At 30.7% G+C, this 12,687-nt stretch overlaps 1 long non-coding RNA gene across 1 annotated transcript; it reads left to right on the top strand.

The window, feature by feature from the left end:
* The first annotated feature begins 1,225 nt into the window (after positions 1-1,225).
* LOC106470456 lies at positions 1,226-5,472 on the top strand. Its single transcript, XR_001291494.2, has 3 exons — positions 1,226-1,319; positions 4,477-4,526; positions 5,196-5,472. It is a non-coding gene; the product is annotated as an uncharacterized LOC106470456 (long non-coding RNA).
* Positions 5,473-12,687: the final 7,215 nt, after the last annotated feature.

Raw genomic sequence — 12,687 nt, 5'->3', positions numbered from 1 at the left:
TGATACATCTATTAGAATGTTGTGTACAAATATACCTGTGGTACATGTATTAGGATGTAGTGTACAAATATACCTGTGGTACATCTATTAGGATATGTACAAATATACCTGTGGTACATGTATTAGAATGTTGTGTACAACTATACCTGTGGTACATCTATTAGAACGTTGTGTAAAACTATACCTGTGGTACATCTATTAGAATGTTGTGTACAACTCTACCTGTGGTACATCTATTAAAATGTTTTGTACAAATATACCTGTGGTACATCTATTAGGATGTAGTGTACAACTATACCTGTGGTACATCTATTAAAATGTTTTGCACAAATATACCTGTGGTACATCTATTAGGATGTAGTGTACAACTATACCTGTGGTACATCTGTTAGAATGTAGTGTACAACTATACCTGTGGTACATCTATTAGGATGTGTACAAATATACCAGTGGTACATCTATTAGAATGTTGTGTACAACTATACTGTGGTACCCACAGGTATATTTGTACACAACATTCTAATAGATGTACCACATGTATATTTGTACACAACATCCTAATAGATGTACCACATGTATATTTGTACACTACACCCTAATAGATGTACCACAGGTATAGTTGTACACTACACCATAATAGATGTACCACAGGTATATTTGTACACTACATCCTAATAGATGTACCACAGGTATAGTCGTACACTACACCCTAATAGATGTACCACAGGTATATTTGTACACAACATCCTAATAGATGTACCACAGGTATAGTTGTACACAACATTCTAATAGATGTACCACTGGTATATTTGTACACAACATCCTAATAGACTACATCTATTAGGGTGTAGTGTACGACTATACCTGTGGTACATCTATTAGGATGTAGTGTACAAATATACCTGTGGTACATCTATTAGGGTGTAGTGTACAACTATACCTGTGGTACATCTATTAGGGTGTAGTGTACAAATATACATGTGGTACATCTATTAGGATGTTGTGTACAAATATACATGTGGTACATCTATTAGAATGTTGTGTACAAATATACCTGTGGTACATCTATTAGAATGTTGTGTACAAATATACATGTGGTACATCTATTAGGATGTTGTGTACAAATATACCTGTGGTACATCTATTAGAATGTAGTGTACAAATATACCTGTGGTATATCTATTAGAATGTTCCCAGTATTATACTATGTATGTCTATTTTGTAGGTATGCATCAAATGCCAGATGACTGGAGCAACACTAGGTTGTTTAAACAAAGGCTGTCCAGAACAATATCACTTCATTTGTGCCACTGACACAGGTATGAATAGTATACTTTAGTTGATGCAAAGCTTCACAAGCAGAAATTTGATGTTACATGATTGATCAGCAGAGCTTACATTAATGACATTTTCTATATGAAAACAATTAACTAAACATTTTATAATATACAGCTAATAAATTAAAACTCATATTTATTTTTATCTCAAAGAAATGTAACATAGTCTCAGTTTCATCATAAAATTCGTATTGGCACATCTAAATGTTTCTCAATGTGCTGGGACTTAAGATTAACATTTGTATTATATTTACTGTTTTCTATACCAGTATTATTGAGTATTATGATAAACTTGTATTCTATTTACTGTTTTCTATACCAGTATTATTGAGTATTATGATAAACTTGTATTATATTTACTGTTTTCTATACCAGTATTATTGAGTATTAGGATAAATTTATATTCCAGTTACTGTTTTCTATACCAGTATTATTAAGTATTATGATAAACTTTTATTCTATTTACTATTTTCATTAACATAATTATTGATTCATACCATAAAATGCTATTTTCATCAAAACAAATAAGATATGTTACAGATAATAAATATGTTTAGAACTTGATATTATACAATGCACATTTTGAACTAATATTTTTATTCAAATTTGATATCTTACAGATAATAAATACGTTTAGAACTTGGTGTTCTAAAATGTACACTTTAAAGTATTATTGTATTGAAATAGATATGTTACAGATAATAAATACGTTTAGAACTTGATATTATACAATGTACATTTTAAAGTATTATTTTTGTTAAAATAGATATGTTACAGATAAAAAATACGTTTAGAACTTGGTATTATACAATGTACATTTTAAAGTATTATTTTATTGAAATAGATATGTTACAGATAATAAATACGTTTAGAACTTGGTGTTCTACAATGTACACTTTAAAGTATTATTTTATTGAAATAGATATGTTACAGATAATAAATACGTTTAGAACTTGGTGTTCTACAATGTACATTTTAAAGTATTATTTTATTGAAATAGATATGTTACAGATAATAAATACGTTTAGAACTTGGTGTTCTACAATGTACATTTTAAAGTATTATTTTATTGAAATAGATATGTTACAGATAATAAATACGTTTAGAACTTGGTGTTCTACAATGTACATTTTAAAGTATTATTTTTATTAAAATAGATATGTTACAGATGATCACTGTAGACAATAATTTTTGTTTTTTATGATCTTAGAAATGAATAATTTGTTATTTTCAATAATGAAAGTTTTGAACAAATAATAATTACATTAGAAATAGATCTTAATGGGTATTGGCATCCTGTTATACCTATGAACTTAATGATATTTTACTTACTTCTGTAAGTTAGGCTTCATTATGAACATTAAATGGGTAATGTATGTAACTAAGATAAATGTTTGAACATGAAGTAATTTTTCTTGAAAATAGATGTGTATATTTCAGTTCAATGTGTATAATTTGGTAAAATACCTTTAAAACAGACTGATGAAAACAAGTTCCAGAATTGTATACTCTATTAATCATCATTAACAACTATTATTTTGAAATTAAGTCAGAGTATGTGGTAGTAGGAGATAATCTTTACTGTTTAATTTATTGTACTGCAAAACAATTAAATATTTATTCCTAATTTCTATCAATAGATGACACTACAATGCAGCCTCAGTTTTTCAATAAATTTTTTTTCTGAACTTTACTTAACGATGTTGATTAAATCTTGAAATTTACTATTAACAAGCAACTAATAAAAGTGATATTTTTGCTAAAACTAACAAATATGTAGTACAGAAAATACGAATTTCAATATTTAATGCAGAAGTTTTATGCTATTAAAATTTTAAAAGTTAGGTATGTATGTGTGAGGTACAACAAGTAATGAAAAACAATTGTGAAGGAGTAACTGGTTTGGTTTATGAACTATTTAATAGTTACATTTCAATATTTTTACCCTTCTGTTCTGTAAAAAATTACTTTTTAATTGTTCTATGTAGCCATAAGTACCTTTTTTGTCACATATCTGTTAGTGCTAGAATTACCAGTGACTCCATTGTTCTGACAGTTACAGGGTCTTTTATGATATATGAATCACATGAAAAGGGTGTTGGTTTGTCCTCTGGTTTTGATTTTGTTTTAGAACAAAAATACACAATAGGCTGTGCTCAATCCATCAGGGATATCTAACACTGGATATTAGCTTTGTAAGTCATGTGGCAGAGCTCTATGCTTCGGAGCTGGGTTCGAAGCTACTAATATTACAAAATATTCCCCACTCTTTAATCTGTGGATGCATTATAAGAGTGACAGTCATTCTCTCAGTCATTAGATTAAAAGTAGGGGAAGCAGAAGATAGCCTTAGCAGCTTTGCCATATATAGAAAAATACAACACACACCAAATTAAATACCATCAATATTTCAGTTTATCTCACTAGTTACTACTTGGGTCCTAGATGTGTGTTAAGTAGAAAATATGCCATTCCATTTTATTTTCTTGTTCGGTTCTTCCCACTGAGTATTGTAACAGGCAAGATCATAAAATTACCTAATGCAATAGTACTGGTAGTGAATGGCATGAAAACAAGTGTTCATCCTTTGAAATTTAATATAATTATTTTGGGTGGTTAACTTGCTGGTCTGTGAACCTGAGGGTCCATGGTTTGTGCCTCACTGCTACAAAATCATGTTCCACCCTTTGGAGCTGTGTGTGTGTGTTATTAAAGTGACAGTCAAATCTCAGTATTTGATTAATGTCGTCCAAGATGCTGTTGACTGATTTCCTTCTCTCTACTAGTGACAGTCATATCTCAGTATTTGATTAAAGTAGTCCAAGATGCTGTTGACTGATTTCCTTCTCTCTACTAGTGACAGTCAAATCTCAGTATTTGATTAAAGTAGTCCAAGATGCTGTTGACTGATTTCCTTCTCTCTACTAGTGACAGTCATATCTCAGTATTTGATTAAAGTAGTCCAAGATGCTGTTGACTGATTTCCTTCTCTCTACTATTTCAGTTCAAAAATTAAGGTGAGCTAGTACAGTTAGCCATTGTGCAGCTTTCAATGAATGTAATAAACAAAGAAACAAAATTATTTCAACTACATATTACGGTTATTTCTGTGGTACTAAACAAAAAATACTGTATTTAGGTTGTGAAATGGATGAAAACAACTTTTCACTGTTATGTCCTAAACACAAGGTGAGTAAGACTGTTTAGTTTTGTCTTATATTTATTATTAGTTCATCTCAACATTTTCATGATAAATTTACCTGTTCATTGTTATGCATAAAGATTTAATTTTTTAAACTACCAAATTAGAATTTATTGCAGAAACTCAGTGAAATGGATTTTTAAATGTGAACCACTAGTTTTATGTTTAGTCAACTTAACTACTTGTTGATAGGGAGAATTGTGTAAACTTTTGTTTATTCCATTATTCATTGAATACTACAGCAATACAAGAAGCAAAAAAAACGAGCGTTCATGTTTTCCATAAGTATTTACACTTTGTCAATTAATGTTAACAATATGCATATTTTTATTATATTTAATTTCTGATTTTTATATTTTGTACTTAAAGATTATTTTGCATTGTTAGATTAGTATATGGATTTAGGACTAATCTAAATCTCCTAAGCTGACTGAAACTTGTGAGATATTAACTTGGTTTTATGTCTGATAATACTGTTAACAGTGAAGGTGTCCAACTAATGAAACAATCTTTATAAGAAAGATTTAGTATAAAAACAGTGCATGTAATCAGCTATACACGCTGAAATCAGAATCTAATATTAATTACCAAGTTTTAAATAGTAGATCCTGGTTTTGAATCCCTAGTTATTCTATGTTTCTGTTTTGTTTTTCTAGAAAACACCCAAGATAAGTGAAGAAAGTTAAACTACCATCGTCGTGCTACTACTTACAAAAGAACTTATGCACCATTTTTACATATATATATATGTAATGTTAACCATGGTGTTGTGTTTGATGTGTTGTACACAGACAGGCTTGTCAAGTGGTTACAACATCTTTGTCTGTATGATGTTGTAGTTCTTTCAACTAACTTAGAGCTAATTAACTCAGTCTTCAAAAATACTGTGTACAGATTAATATCAGCAAAATAAATGCATGTTTGACTGTATGAGCACAGACCTTGAGATATGACTATGTACAACATTAGCACTACAAATTGCCATCTGGAGTGAAATAATATATTTCTCTTACATGAGATACCCTGCAACAGTGTTGTGCTTGATGAGAATGGAATTGTTTATTACATCTTTTTATAGAAAAATACTCAGTACACTTTTACCCACTTCTGATAGAAAATATGATCTGTGTTACATTTGTATCATTTTTATCTGTAACTGTTCTGGCAGATCCCACTTCTGATAGAAAATATGATCTGTGTTACATTTGTATCATTTTTATCTGTAACTGTTCTGGCAGATTAGAATTAAGTATAATAGTTTTATCCAGGGCTGGTACTAGGGGTGGGTGATGCATCCCCAAATTTCGTTCTGGCTCACCCAAGTTCATTCTTCCTAACGGTGTAAAAAAATCATAAGATTTTTTTTTTAAATCTCTATGAAGAGTCAACAAAAGCATCACTTTCCCCCCACCACCAAGGGCGAGGAGCATGAGCCGGGACTGATTTTATCTGTAACTAAGACAAATGTTTGTTATATTCATTATCTGTATAGGTGCGAATATCGTGATACAGTTTTATGGAATATGAATAGAAGCATAATTCCAGGTTACAAAGATGATTTTGTTTTGTTACAGGTTCATCTAGACTTATTTCAAATAGTATTACACTTTTATTACCATCTACAGAATGAAGTTCAAAGGTGACTATAAAGATGAGTTTTCTACACCAGTGTATGATGATCACCAATTACTTGACCTTTTGTCCTTCATGAAGTTTTACCAAGATTGCATGATAAATGTCTTTAGGATGTTTGATGTGAATGTCATGCTGTGTGTTCCAGTGGTATTGTTTTCTAGGGATTAATGTTGTGCACAACCACAAAGGAATGTTAGAAAAACCACCATAAATAAACACTTTGTAACAATAACAAAGTTAAGAAATCCTCAAACATCATGCTACACATACTGAGCAAACAATATACTAGAAAATTTGGGTTTAAAAACATAATGGAACAAAGATTGATAACATACATCTTGACAATACAGAGACTTAACAACATATCACTCTCCTACGTATAATGACATTCAAAGGTAATAATAATATTACAAAGATTAATAACATATTTTTCTAAAGCATAAAAATAACACAAAAATTAACATTATCCTTCTGTTGTATACCATTAAAAACCAATTACATAATACTTTGTTTATAAAGAATGATCCCTAATAAGATATGTTATAGTTGCAGTGAACAAAATAACCCATTTTTATTGTACAAAATAGATACTTTCTACAGTTGCACTGAACAGAATAACCCATTTTTATTGTACAAAATAGATACTTTCTACAGTTGCACTGAACAAAATAACCCATTTTAATATACAAAATAGATACTTTCTACAGTTGCACTGAACAAAATAACCCATTTTAATATACAAAATAGGTACTTTCTACAGTTGAACTGAACAAAATAACCCATTTTTATTATCCAAAATAGATACTTTCTACAGTTGCACTGAACAGAATAACCCATTTTTATTATACAAAATAGATACTTTCTACAGTTGCACTGAACAAAATAACCCATTTTAATATACAAAATAGATACTTTCTACAGTTGCACTGAACAGAATAACCCATTTTTATTATACAAAATAGATACTTTCTACAGTTGCACTGAACAGAATAACCCATTTTTATTATACAAAATAGATACTTTCTACAGTTGCACTGAACAGAATAACCCATTTTTATTATACAAAATAGATACTTTGTATAGTTGCACTGAACAGAATAACCCATTTTTATTATACAAAAATTTGTACAGAAGGTAAAAGATACCAACAATATAATAAATAAAGAGTAACTTTTTCAACTTGAAAATCATTCAGTTTTACAAAGATGGAAAAGGAGCAATGGTTATTCATTTATAACTGTATGATAGAGACTGAAAACAAGGTATAATATTGTATTATCAAGAAAAGTAGTGCAACGGTTCTGTTGTTTAATGGTGTAGAAAGGAAGATATAATTTATTGATATAAAGAAGTGTTACAAACACTGAACAGAAAATACATGATTTGCTAGTGGTTTTAGTTTCTCTGCATAAAGCTGTAACATATATATTTTCTTCATATAAACCTGTTTGACAGCAATTTTGAAAACCAAAGTATAACTTTTACAGTTTTACTCAACAGCTTGTGATCATTTTGGAAGAAAATGTAGTTTCTTCACACAAATGTTTCTGAAAGAAATATCTTGTTCAAGATTCAAGAGAAAATAATCATTCAGTAGAGCTGCTGTTAGAAAGAAGATCTGTTTTTGTATGTACAAAACAATCTGTTAGTAGTTTCTTTGCAAATATCTATTTAAGTAGACTACAAATGAATGTATTCAGAAAGTAGAGCCTACAGAGTAGCTACTGATTTCCCAAACATCTTCAAGATCACATATTACAAGTTAAAGAAAAGATATCCAGAAAATCTCAGTCAAAATTTTAAATATTTACAAGATGGTTTATTTTCTGTATAGCATTTTCAGACAATGATCAATAAAAAACAGATTATCATGAGTTAAGGTAAAAGTACACAAACAGAAAAGAAAAAGATCACTCAAATACTGATAAATTCTATTACACATTGACACATAATTACATGATGTATATCTATATACACTGCTGGTTTATATATTTCAGATGTAAATGAAACCTGTCTTTCTAAAGAATAACGTCATGCATATAATTGAATTTTAAAAATATATCAGTTTCATCAAACTCACAAGACATTGTTCCACAAATGTAAAGTAGAAAGTTTTTTTTCCTAATATAATTAGATTATTAGTGGATTAAAAAACTATAATAGTTTCACACAAGTTTAAGATTTGAAAAATATTAGCTAGATTCCAGTTAAAATAGTTATATTTCTCTACAAGGGAGATTAACTCAGAGAGTTGCCATCAGAAGTAGTGGAGACAGCTGAGTTTAAAAGTGGAATGATATCATTTTCTAAAAACTAAATAAAGCATTTATATTTTTACTTTTTCTCAAGCATGTGTTTACTAGAAAAGCCTTCAAGGTCCAAACTGTCCCATGTTGTCTGCTTGTTAGGTATGTAGGAGAAACCAGTTCTAATATAATTGAGCCAAAAGATAAAACCTTGTAGTTAAGTTTTTATAGGAACAATCAATTAGAAGACAATAATGTACCGTGTAAACATGACATATTCTAGAAGACAGTAATGTACTGTGTAAACATGACATAATCTAGAAGACAGTAATGCACTGTGTAAACATGACATAATCTAGATGACAGTAATGTACTGTGTAAACATGACATAATCTAGATGACAGTAATGTACTGTGTAAACATGACATACTCTAGATGACAGTAATGCACTGTGTAAACATGGCATACTCTAGAAGACAGTAATGCACTGTGTAAACATGACATACTTTAGATGACAGTAATGCACTGTGTAAACATGACATAATCTAGATGACAGTAATGTACTGTGTAAACATGACATACTCTAGATGACAGTAATGCACTGTGTAAACATGACATACTTTAGATGACAGTAATGTACTGTGTAAACATGACATTCTGTAGAAGACAGTAACTTTCTGTGTAAACATGACATTCTGTAGAAGACAGTAACATTCTGTGTCAATAGAAAACAAATCCTACCTGACTTATGTACACTAATCTACAATCTATATTTTAAAATTACAATGATCTGTTGTATATACATGTGCTTATTGTGCTACTTCACGAAGTTGATGTTAAAATTACCAGCTTGTCGTTTAGAAAGTTGGTATTTAAGTGACCAAATCGGTTTCTAGTAGTGAACCAGTACTTCAGTAAAGTGATGAAATATTTAATAATGCAGATGTATTTTACTTTAAAAAAAACATTACATTATATATGATCATAATACATCTTTAAGAAATATTTACACTGCTCAAAACAATTAAGGGAGAATCAGTTTCCTTATTATATCTATGACAAGTCAGACTACTGTTAAGTAATGTTTGTGTCACCCTAGAGTTCAAAACCAGATCTTATGATCTGATATACACTGCTAGAGTCCATGTCAAGAAGTTGTAGCTAAAAGAAAAATGGAATATGAGAAATAAAATTACTGTAGTCCTTACTGTCTACTTATTATACATAAAATATACATGCTTATTATTTAATTCCAGTTTTTAAAATGCAAATGTTTTGTTTTATCCTCAACCTTATGCACCCCTAAAACAGGTTGACAAAATTTCATTCACTAGCTTTGCTTACTTTTGACCCTAGAGCCACATGAAGTTTTTCAAAAATCTCCATACCCCTAATGCTATGTTCGACAATAAAACATTTGGTGCAAGTATTCTCTTTCTTATTAGTACCAATGGTTTGACTGTCAGAAATATACTTTTAAAATAGCTTTCAAACTAACATGTATTCCACCATTATTTGGCATTAAGGGAAGCAACTGCAAAAAAGTGGACATACCATGTGCAGTAGCAAGTGCTGGACTGGGCACTTACTGAGCATGGCCAGTGGGACTTTTATGCTATACCAATCCCAGCACTAGTAGCCCATCGCCATATCATTCAACAGATAGTGATGGTTGGATATTGCTGCCTATGGATTTGCAGATGTGCCACAGTGTCTAAAAGAACGCGTGAAGTGGCTAAGGTCTACATTAGCTGATACATAGAAGTTTTCATGCTAACAGCTAAGTTGTAGTGTGTAAACAAGGTATAGTTTACTGAGTCTATCTATATAGGTCCTTATCACGGAAGTAGCTCAGATCTGTCTATATAGTTCCTTATCATGTACCTTCTTGTGAGGAAAGAATGCTGTACAAAAATAGACAATGATACTTTCTATTGGCAAGTCAGATGATGCCCCAAAGATACAATATCCCTTGTCTTGTAGTGAGAGTGACTGTCAGCCACGTCAGAAGTGCCTGTTTCCTAAGAAGAATGACATGTTTCCTTAGTCTATAATATGTACATGATATTAGACAGATCAAAAGAACATGACTGATTTGATCTTAATACACTTGATTTGCTAATCTCCAGTAAACGTGCCACTAAATACACTTGTCTTTGCCTTATATGTTGCTTGTTAGTGTGTGAGTGATGATTGTTTCATTGTGATATACACTGCATCCAGCCTATTTATTTACTTCGACCTCAGCCAAGGTTAAGATAATTCAGATTTTGCTCCATAAAACATTTTCCATCGAAAACTCCAATTATTCTGTGCCTCCTGCCTGATTACTGAAAGAGAAACCATGAATCTGAGGAAACCATAATGAACACGTGTCCAAAAAAGATTCACCATGAACAAAAACCCATAGGATAAACATTAGCTTCAGTAAGGTTGCTCTTTATAACGCCTGGATTACAATGAACACATTGAAAGATTTGACTTGGAGCACTTCATCTATAATAATAAAAAAGGTGTGTCCGTGGATCTATGTGTGTGTGAATGCTATAACTCCAAGAGGAAAGAACCCATAAATTTGAAATTTTGCACCCTACTAAGTAGACTCTGAGGGTCTGCACCTGGGTATTATTACTTAACTAATCCACATGCGTTCGCGTCTTTTTAATGAGGCAAGCTAGTGAAAAAACCACATATAAAAGAAGTGGTTCCTTATTTAACAACTTCTAATATATATATAAAAGCCAGTGCATTTTGGTAACAATGTGTTCCAACAATGGCTTTTGTATCGTGTTGCTTAGCAATAAAAGTATAACCTAATATCGTTGTTAAGAGGCTATGTGCTGAAAGTATAAAATGAAATGTATAAACTACAAAATTGAAATATATATATATTTGTTGTTTTCTAATTTAGAGGTTCCGTTAATTAGGGAGGTTTGTTCTTATTATTTAAGTTCAAAATCAAAGGACAAGTCAGAGGTGAGGTTACCTTTATAAACAGTCCACATCCCGTAAATAACCAACAAAAGTATATACGTTATACTTTTATGTTGCACACACTGACATAGTCATCTAGAATAAATCAACCTAATAACCCGAGTGAAATCGGGTACTTTAGCTAGTTTTAAACATTATTGTGTGTATATATTATGAACTTGTCAGAAGTGTCTTGGGCTACTCCTGTGTTCAGGCTAATACATACGTACGTAAATCATGCCATAAATTTTTAATAATAAAAAATACTGTTATTTAGATTAATCAGCAAATATATATATACATAAGTAATGTGTAAGTAATTACGGTAACATTGTGGCGATCGACTATCAGTCCTTGTCATGGTTATGGAATAAGTGTAAATATTAATCAAAGATTTGTCGTTTTTTTACAATTACATACTACTTATTCTCTCATCCTACGTTTTGGTTACTGCTGCGATAAGACGGGTGGACAGCGCAGATAGCCCACAGTATAGTTTTGTGCTGAAATAACAAAATATTCAGGATAGTCCCGATAAATGGTGACCTAGTTTTGATAGTGGGTTCTGCTGGTGGGAACCTGATATGTTATCCACTCTACTGGTGTCTTACAAAAAAGCAAGTATCAAAGGTAAGCTTGTAATTCAATTAAGTTTTTAACACAAAAGGACCGTTGTTTCAAAAAGTTTGATAATTTGCTGTAGATGGTGGCTAGAACTTCTTATTTTTTTTTAGATGTGTACATTTATACTGAGTGTAAACTGGATGATAGTAAGTCTTGATATCGTTAAGAGGGGTTACTGGTGCCCACAAACATACGTAAAAAACATTTTACTCAAAAATTATCAATTCGTGACTGAGGGAGTTATATAAATATCAGTCTCGGATGTCCGTTAAATACTGATCAACATTATATAGTTGGTGTTTCTTTAATACGAATATAAATAATAGTGATATGTGGTCAACACTATATAGTTGGTATTTCTTTAATAAGGATATAAATAATACTGATACGTGGTCAACACTATATAGTTGGTATTTCTTTAATAAGGATATCAATAATACTGATATGTGGTCAACATTATATAGTTGGTATTTCTTTAATACGAATATAAATAATACTGATATGTGGTCAACACTATATAGTTGGTATTTCTTTAATAAGGATATAAATAATACTGATACGTGGTCAACACTATATAGTTGGTGTTTCTTTAATACGAATATAAATAATACTGATATGTGGTCAACACTATATAGTTGGTATTTCTTTAATATAAATAATACTGATATGT

The sequence above is a fragment of the Limulus polyphemus genome, unplaced genomic scaffold (genome assembly GCF_000517525.1).
Source record: "Limulus polyphemus unplaced genomic scaffold, Limulus_polyphemus-2.1.2 Scaffold4015, whole genome shotgun sequence".
Classification (NCBI taxonomy): domain Eukaryota; kingdom Metazoa; phylum Arthropoda; class Merostomata; order Xiphosura; family Limulidae; genus Limulus; species Limulus polyphemus.
Note: the sequence above shows the minus strand (reverse complement) of the source record. Positions and strands in the feature narration are given on the sequence as shown.